The following is a 7,923-nucleotide window of genomic DNA, read 5'->3' on the forward strand; positions in this document are numbered from 1 at the left end:
AAGCTACTATCTTGGCAAGGGGGGGAACTTCTCGACCTTCCCCTCCCCTCCACTGGTCACAGTCCCTGACAACAGAAGCAGGACCTCTAGGCGCAGAGTCTGTGTGTCCCCCACCCCCTCCTTCCTTCAGCCCCCGCTGGCAGCCGAGGGGACGCTTCCCCATGCATCAAGCACAGCTCAGCATTCAGGGAAATGAAAGAGGGAAGCTGGCCACGATCCAGGAGGCGGAGGTCAACTGTGAGCACAGCAAAACCTCCTCACAGAGGAGCCATTTCTGCTTCCCACAGGGAAGGACCCCCCACCCCAACCCAAGCAGAAAGCATTAGCACAAAGGATTGCAGGTGCAGAACATCTGCTTGGCATTCAGAAGGTCCCAGGTTCATTCCCTGATGGCAATTCCAGGTGGAGGAACCCCTGATCCTGAAAGACCTAAACTGGGTCCCAGTATGTTTCTGAGCACAATTCAAAGTGTTGGTGCTGACCTTTAAAGCCCTAAACAGCCATGTCTCTGAAGACCTGAAGGAGCGTCTCCACCCCCATCATTCTGCCTGGACACGGAGGTCCACCTTCGAGGCCCTTCTGGCGGTTCCCTCACTGCAAGAAGTGAGGTTACAGGGAACCAGACAGAGGGCCTTCTCGGTGGTGGCGCCTGCCCTGTGGAACACCGTCCCAGAAGATGTCAAGGTGTTATGTCCCATTTAGAAGACATCTGAATGTAGCCCTGTTTAGGGAAATTTTTAATATTTGATGCTTTATTGTGTTTTTAATATTATGTTGGGAGCTGCCCAGAGTGGCTGGGGAAACTCAGCCAGATGGGCGGGCTATAAATAATATTATTATTATTATTATTATTATTATTATTATTATTATTATTAACAACCCTGGAGAGTCACTGCCAGTCAGTGCAGACAGCACTGAGTTGGTTGGACCAATATTTTGATTCGGTATAGCTTCCTGACTAGCTTGGTTTTTCCAAAGTGACACATCCACCCCACGTATCTGGGATAGAACATCGACAACAACAACATCTAGTGTTTTCCCTCTTCTCACTATTTTGCCCCTATTTTCTGTGTGCCTCATTAAAAAAAAAGAATTAATGTTAGTTGAAAAAAAGTTGTTCAGCTCTTCCTCCCAAGCTGTAAGTCTCCAGATGTTAAATGATACCTGAGAGTGGAGTTTTTGAGAAGCGTCCTTTCTGGTGCCAAGGCTTGTTCAGGGACATTACGGTGGCCAACAGACAAGGCCCAGCCTGCTGTGCAATCTTATACCTTCCAGCTTCCGAGATTTGACCAGCACTCCATCCTCTCCCTACTTTGCCACTATTTTTTTATGTGTTGGGCATGTTAGACCCTTCTAATAGCTGGATCCAGCAAGTGTTAAACTGTAAGCCAGGCTAGCTTCTGAATGAGACGATCACCTGGGTGATGGGCCATTGAGGGAACAAAGGAAAGGGGCTCTCTGTGAGATGGAAAGTGGTACCCTCCCCGCTCCCTCAACTTGCAGATAGTGAGAAGGACAAAAGCCAGAGTTTAGAGTTGAGTTGCAGTGATGTGAGCCAAAGGGGAAAGCAGCGAGCTTGAGAGAAAGATCAAGGTTTGATTTCTGTTTGAATCCAAGGCTGCAGCTACAGGAGAAACAAAACCCTTTTTTGTTAATCATAGAATCATAGAGTTGGAAGAGACCACAAGGGCCATCGAGTCCAACCCCCTGCCAAGCAGGAAACACCATCAGAGCACTCCTGACATATGGTTGTCAAGCCTCTGCTTAAAGACCTCCAAAGTAGGAGACTCCACCACACTCCTTGGCAGCAAATTCCACTGTCGAACAGCTCTTACTGTCAGGAAGTTCTTCCTCATGTTTAGGTGGAATCTTCTTTCTTGTAGTTTGGATCCATTGCTCCGTGTCCACTTCTCTGGAGCAGCAGAAAACAACCTTTCGCCCTCCTCTATGTGACATCCTTTTATATATTTGAACATGGCTATCATATCACCCCTTAACCTCCTCTTCTCCAGGCTAAACATGCCCAGCTCCCTTAGCCGTTCCTCATAAGGCATCGTTTCCAGGCCTTTGACCATTTTGGTTGCCCTCCTCTGGACACGTTCCAGTTGGTCAGTGTCCTTCTTGAATTGTGGTGCCCAGAACTGGACACAGTACTCCAGGTGAGGTCTGACCAGAGCAAAATACAGTGGCACTATTACTTCCCTTGATCTAGATGCTATACTCCTATTGATGCAGCCCAGAATTGCATTGGCTTTTTTAGCTGCCGCGTCACACTGTTGGCTCATGTCAAGTCTGTGGTCAACCAAGACTCCTAGATCCTTTTCACATGTACTGCTCTCAAGCCAGGTGTCACCCATCTTGTATTTGTGCCTCTCATTTTTTTTGCCCAAGTGTAATACTTTACATTTCTCCCTGTTAAAATTCATCTTGTTTGTTTTGGCCCAGTTCTCCAATCTGTCAAGGTCATTTTGAAGTGTGATCCTGTCCTCTGGGGTGTTAGCCACCCCTCCCAGTTTGGTGTCATCTGCAAATTTGATCAGGATGCCCTTGAGTCCATCATCCAATTCGTTGATAAAGATGTTGAATAAGACCGGGCCCAAGACAGAACCCTGTGGCACCCCACTAGTCACTCTTCTCCAGGATGAAGAGGAACCATTGATGAGCACCCTTTGGGTTCGGTCAGTCAGCCAGTTACAAATCCACTGAGTGGTAGCATAGTCAAGACCGCATTTTACCAGCTTCTTTACAAGAATATCATGGGGCACCTTGTCAAATGCCTTGCTGAAATCAAGGTAGGCTACATCCACTGCGTTCCCTTCATCTACCAGGCTTGTAATTCTGTCAAAAAACGAGATCAGGTTAGTCTGACATGACTTATTTTTCAGAAATCCATGCTGACTATTGGTGATCACAGCATTCCTTTCTAGGTGCTCACAGACTGTTTGCTTAATGATCTGCTCCAGAATCTTCCCTGCTATTGATGTCAGACTGACTGGGCGGTAATTATTTGGGTCCTCTCTTTTCCCCTTTTTGAAAATAGGGACAACATTTGCCCTCCTCCAGTCTGCCGGGACTTCGCCTGTTCTCCAGGAATTCTCAAAGATGACTGCCAGTGGTTCTGAGATCACACCTGCCAGTTCTTTTAATACTCTTGGATGCAGTTCATCTGGCCCTGGAGACTTGAATACATCTAAACTAGCCAAGTATTCTTGTACTATCTCCTTAGTTATTCTGGGCTGTGTTTCCTCTGCTGAATCATTTGCTCTGCTGAATCATAATGCTATGAACTCCTCCATCGCGGGCTCAGGTTGTATATATATATATATGTGTGTGTGTGTGTGTGTGTGTGTGTGTGTGTGTGTGTGTGTGTAAATCATTTTTCATAAAGACGCTACAGTCTCCCCTGTGCCTCATTCCCAAAAGGAATCACAAACTCTGGGTAAGTGCATGGAACCCCAGGAATCTTGCATCACTCAGAGACTGAGGGGTGGGGCATGAAATATGGGAAATGCTTCATTTAAAAAAATATATACTGCAAGTTGAAAGAGTTGTCCGTCCTCCTTCAGGATTCAGAACCCCTCCTCCCCCTGCCAAATCTTGGCCTTTCACCTAAGATCAAATATTTGGGTTTTGGTTAAGAGCTCCCAGCGGCGTTTGCGAGAGGCGTCCTTTCCGGAGCCAAGGCTTGAGCACGAACATTCAAGCAGCAAAGTTGCAAAGTAAGCAGAGCGAAGGGAATTGTCATCTTATTGCAGGTTACCTTTCACCGAAAGAACAAACATTCTTCTAGATCTCAAATGGACGGGAACCAAACTGGTGAAAGTTAACGAATGCAGCGAGACAATGGAGAACCTGTTAATGGGGGCAGGGCGGGGGGGGGGCACCAGAGCAATAATTTGGGGCAGAAGGCCAGGGTCCCAACTCAGCAGAAAGAGTGGGGCGGTGGGCTGGTTGGCCTAATCTATGCAATAATAATTGAAACAATTTTATTATTCACATGCTGCCCATCTAGTCTGGTTGCCCTAGCAAGGCTGTCTTGAAGCCTTTTCTTGCCCCACTCCTGCTGCCCCACCCCACCCGTTGCCCAGAGAAAGGCTCTTTCTACCCTTCAGCTGCCTGGGATAAAGTCAGAGAGGAAAACAAGTGTTGTTTTTTGCAAAAGCTGAACCTCCCCTGCCTAGCAACTGATGACCAGCCAACTTCAGAGCCTGTCATTGGCTCGGACCAAAGCTCAGCTCCAGGAAAGTCCCCAGCCCTGCTGCTACCCAATCAGAGCAGAACACAGCAGGGGGGTGCGGGGGGGGGAGGGGAGGGTAGAAAAGCCAGGCCAGGCCACCAGAAGCAATAGAACTATGGTATTTTGCCTCCAGGCCAAGAACCACTACGCCCTGCACATTTACTGATCAGCAAAACAAGAAAAAATGCCTTCTAGTAGCACCTTAGAGACCAACTAAATTAGTTATTGGTATGAGCTTTTGTGTGCATGAAGTTTGCATGCACACGAAAGCTCATACCAATAACAAACTTAGTTGGTCTCTAAGGTGCTACTGGAAGGAATTGTTTTATTTTGTTTCAACTACGGCAGACCAACACGGCTACCTACCTGTAACAAGAGCAGATTAATTTGCCATGTTGCCATTTTCCTTATTCTCGTGTCATATTTTAATTTTTAAAATTGTATTTGTACATTTTCTATCTTGCATATACAAGTGAAATAAAAACATAAACATACAATCCCCTTTGACTCCTCCCCCTTGTGGATCTTAATATAATGATTTCCCCCTCTGCAGCGCTTTCATAACTCTATTCTTATAAATCCTTTTTCATTTCACAGTTCGTTTTTTTGCTACAAGTTTTCTGTCAATCCTACCAATGTGTGTAATTGTTTGCAATAGTTTTTTTTCCTTCCAAATATATTACAAACTTTCCCCAGACTTTATTACAGACCGCCTTTTCCTGGTTTCTAATTCTTCATGTAAGTTTTGCCATTTTGGCACAGTCCATCAGTTTTATCTGCCACTTTTCATTGGCTGGAGTTGTACCATCTTTCCATTTCTGGGCTAACAGAATCTGTGCAGCCATGGTCGTGTACATGAATAGTTTCATCTGGTCCTTCGGGATCTCTGGGCCTATAATACCGAAAAGAAATGCTTCTGGTTTCTTAAAGGTAAAGGGACACCTGACCATTAGGTCCAGTCATGTCCGACTCTGGGGTTGTGGCACTCATCTCGCTTTATTGGAGAGGGAGCCGGCATACAGCTTCCGGGTCATGTGGCCAGCATGACTAAGCCGCTTCTGGTGAACCAGAGCAGCGCACAGAAACGCCGTTTACCTTCCCGCCGGAGCAGTACCTATTTATCTACTTGCACTTTGACATGCTTTCGAACTGCTAGGTTGGCAGGAGCAGGGACCGAGCAACGGGAGCTCACCCCGTCGCAGGGATTCAAACCGCCAACCTTATGATCGGCAAGTCCTAGGCCCTGTGGTTTAACCAACATAACCACCTGCGTCCCTCTGGTTTCTTAGGAAAAGTTATTTCCAATATTTTTTCAATTTATTATCTATCATTTCTCAGAAGTCTTTTATCACCTTACATGACCACCACATGTGATAAAAAGTACCCTCTTCTATTTACATTCCCAGTTTTAGACTTTGATTTATACATTTTAGCTAATTTACTAGGAGTGAAAAGCAATGATACATCATTTTCATATAGTTCTCCTTCAAAGTGTAACAAGCTGTACATTTTAACCCTGTTGTCTGTAGTCTCTCCCATGTTGCCAATTCAGTATCATAACCAAAATCCTTCGCCCATAACCCATTTGACCTGTTCATCTTTCGTTTGCCAAGCTAATGAAAGTTTATACATTTTAGAAATTAACTTACGTCACATTTTTATATCTGAATCGGGTTAATCAGCCTGCCCCTGCTACCTTTCAAAGAAAGAAAGAAAGAAAGAAAGAAAGAAAGAAAGAAAGAAAGAAAGAAAGAAAGAAAGAAAGAAAGAAAGAGAAAAGTCTCCGTAGCCTGAAAGCCTTGTGTGACTCTATTTACAGCGAAGTAAATTCACTTTGTGCATGCTCAGGGACACTACTCAGTTGCAGGCAATGTGGACAGGGAGACCAGGTTAAGGTACTGGAATTAAGAACAAATCAACAAAAATTGGATTCCGCTCAGTGATTGTTTTTATTGTGCTATATCTATCGTTAGGCTGTTCAGCAACAGATAATGCACAAATCTAGCAGGGGGGAGAGGAAAACAGCAGAGTTGTGTGTGTGTTTTAATCGAGGTCAGCTAGACCTCCTTCGGGTGAAAGTGGAAGTTCTCTGAGCAAACAAACAAGCTCCTTTTTACAGAATTAGCGCTGGGCTCCCTCCCAGCCGCCACCAGTCATTTCCAGGAACAGCACTGCTTTTCTGAGAACAGCAACCTTCCCCACCTTCAAATAAATTCCTGCCCAGTCCACTAATGGAGCGAGGCCAGCATCACCAGTTGCCGGCAGACTCTGCCTGAGCGCAGCAAGGCAAGAAGACTCAGGCTCAGGAATCATAGAATCGTAGAATTGGAAGTGTTGTAAACAGAATCTGCCCTTTTTCCCTTATGGGGTATCCAAGAGCCCATATAGAGTCCTTATGTAGGTTCCCTATTGGTAGGAGAAAATAACAGAGGCCAACCAGATAATATTGAGAAGCAAAGCAGCTAGTAAGCCTGATCTTGATTGATCTGTTGCAACAGGGTGCTCCACTCACACGTAGGAAAGGAGGAGGACCCAGAACAAAGGTGTGCCTGCCCTTATATAGACATTTTAAATTCCCTGCCCTGGAGCTCAAGACCACCCCTCCATACATCATACCTACATCACAGAAGGGGTGTAGCCCAAGACCACCACCCCAGATACATCATACCTACATCACAGAAAAGGCGGTCTACAGCAAAAATCTGAGTGCGTTGTTTATCTTGTCTGACAGGTTACCTGTTAATGCTCACTTGATTGGATACCCTGGGGAGCCTGGCTAGTCTTTTGTAATGATAAATACTTAGTTCCTGAGTCAGGTCACAGGCTCACCCTATTCAAACATAGACATACCTTTAAGACAGGATTTGTGAAGGAAAAGACAATGGGGAGGCTTTTCCATTTTCCAAGAAAACATTTGGCCAGTTTGGGAATCAAAAGTGGTTTCAGGTCAGTCTTCCTGTGCTGATCTATGCACTTGCTTGGTTGGTACATTTATGAACATTTAATATATATCTAAGACCTTCAAATTCTTATCACAGAAGGGACCCAAGGGCCACCAATCCAATCCCCTGCAATGCTGTTCGCAATTCATAAAAGCAAAGGCATTGGGGCGGATGAAATCCTGGGGGCTGTGCTGGTCTCTACCCCTAACCCCAAAAGCATGAGCATACTCTGCATGTGCCCAGAGGCACTCTCTCCCATCCAGCCAGAAGCACGAATCGGACTCCAAAGCTGGCATCTGATAATAGCAAGAACATAGAAGAAGAGGAAGAAGAGTTTGGATTTGATATCCCGCTTTATCACTACCCGAAGGAGTCTCAAAGCGGCTAACATTCTCCTTTCCCTTCCTCCCCCACAACAGACACCTTGTGAGGTAGGTGGGGCTGAGAGAGTTCAGAGAGAAGTGTGACTGGCCCAAGGTCACCCAGCAGCTGCATGTGGAGGAGCGGAGACGCGAACCCGGTTCCCCAGATTACGAGTCTACTGCTCTTAACCACTACACCACATTGGCTCTTGTAGTAAATAAGTTGGGCCTGGGAAATAAGAAGAAGGAGGTTTCTGCTGCCACCAGGCTGAAATCCAGGGCTGATGCAGCTGTTGACTCTGATTCCACCTTGGTCACGCCAAGCCAAACTCAGAACACAGCAGCATTTCCATCAGGGTGCCAGGAGAGGAGAGATGATTAC

The sequence above is a fragment of the Podarcis bocagei genome, assembly GCF_964188305.1.
Source record: "Podarcis bocagei genome assembly, chromosome: 2".
In the NCBI taxonomy this organism is placed as follows: Eukaryota; Metazoa; Chordata; class Lepidosauria; order Squamata; family Lacertidae; genus Podarcis; species Podarcis bocagei.